The sequence below is a fragment of the Sinocyclocheilus grahami genome, unplaced genomic scaffold (assembly GCF_001515645.1).
Source record: "Sinocyclocheilus grahami isolate Dianchi unplaced genomic scaffold, SAMN03320097.WGS_v1.1 scaffold609.1, whole genome shotgun sequence".
NCBI lineage: Eukaryota > Metazoa > Chordata > Actinopteri > Cypriniformes > Cyprinidae > Sinocyclocheilus > Sinocyclocheilus grahami.
In genome coordinates, this window is record NW_015505788.1 from 593,802 (window position 1) to 595,549 (window position 1,748).

At 40.3% G+C, this 1,748-nt stretch overlaps 1 protein-coding gene across 1 annotated transcript in view; it reads left to right on the forward strand.

Annotated features, from left to right (window-relative positions):
• Positions 1–18: 18 nt before the first annotated feature.
• Positions 19–1,748, forward strand: part of LOC107557572 (TNF receptor-associated factor 2-like) — an 11,778-nt gene continuing 10,048 nt past the window's right edge. The window contains exon 1 of the mRNA XM_016241046.1: positions 19–100. The gene's annotated coding sequence lies outside the window, so the exon portion shown is untranslated. The remainder of the gene's footprint in view (positions 101–1,748) is intronic.

A 1,748-nucleotide genomic window follows, 5' to 3' on the forward strand; every position in this document is an offset into this window, starting at 1 on the left:
CAATGTCGACCACCAAAACACAGCAGACGCGCCGCGCGCCTCAGTCCGTCAGAGCCCGAGCGGAACCGAGCAAATGAAAGTGAAATCTCATCGCGGTGCGGTAAGTCTGACGCGCGCGTCAGTGCGTCTGTCTCAGAATGCACTCTTTGATTCTCATTTTATTGCATGTACGTTTATTGTCAGGCTCACCACATCCCTTTAATGCATGTTAAAGAGGCGTGGCGGTACAGAAAGGACGCAACAACCATCCGAAAAATGTTGCATTTGCTTAGCAACAGAGGAAAAGATGAGATGTGCAATTGTCAGCTGATTGCATGATGTATATCGACGGGCTGCATGGTCGATATCTGACAAAAGTGCTTTGAGATACGCATGAAAGGTTCTAGTGTGTGTTTCATGTGAATGTTTACACCACTGTACACTATTAATATCATTTGTGTGGATGTCTGTATGCAAATACACACACATACAAGCAAAACTGAAACAGAAACAAAGAGATGGGGTTTGGTGTTATGTGGCCTGCTGTGCACGAGTCTGTTAATCATTATTTTTTTTAAATGTTTATCTAATTACTTTACAATACGTTTTATTTCAGCCTGTGCAATTGCTAGCAGAGCATAACAATCTTATCAAACGCAATACACGTTATTAGTGTACTAATAATACTGCTATGTATTGTTCATAATGTGCTTACAAACAGCAAGACAGCTCTGAATATGCTTCTAAAATCATAACAGAGAGCACAATATGTGTTAGCTGTAATGCTACATTTTGCATGTCAGTGCTTATTTAATTTCGTTTTTTTAAAGTAAGATTGCTTGATAAATAGCTAGGTAAACGATAATGTTCAACATTACAAAAAATAAAAAAATTAATAATAATAATAAATAAATTCAGATCATCGGGACCTTTTCGTGAAACTTAAAGGACGTCATATGATGCTTTTTTAAAAGATCATTATTTTGTGTATTTGGTGTAACAGAATATGTTGACATGCTTTAATGTTCAAAAAACACATTATTTTTCAAATACTGTACATTATTGTAGGTCCTCTATGCCCCGCCTCTCTCAAACGCTTCGTTTTCAACAAAGTCCCTCCTTCCGACAAGCACAGTCTGCTCTGATTGGACAGCTGACCCAGTGCATTGTGATTGGCCGAACACGGAAAGCACTCGTCAGAAATGTAACGCCCCTTACCATAATCGTGAGCATCATCTTTCAAAATAAATGTAAAGACAGAGCCCGAAAGGGGAACAGAGTAGCGTGACAGACACAGTGATGAAGCTGGTATGTGTTTGCAGTACACAAGCCACGGTTAAGACAGCTGACTCCACTGTGATGTGACCCTCTCTCTTTCTCTCTCTCTCTCACACACACACACACACGATGCGCAAAACTCTGCATTTGAACAGTCAATAGCAAATACTTAAACTAATAACAAAACAGTAGCTGATTCAGAAGCGCCAGATTGTCATAGCAAAGTCAGAATGACCTCCTCTCCTAGGTTCACGAAACGGTCGTCCATAAAATGCATTGCTGTTCTGTTGTAAGTAATCTTAAAGATTCCTAAATGCATCTACTTGCGGAAGGCCAAATAAAGTGCTTTTGCTTTCGCCTAGAAACACACAGCGTCTCCCTGACATGCTGCTTCAACACTAACAGTGGTTACTGAAACCACGCCTTCTTTCTTTGCATGAACATTTGGCGGCATTACGCAAATCTTCCCACATAGTGAGGTAGATATGTGG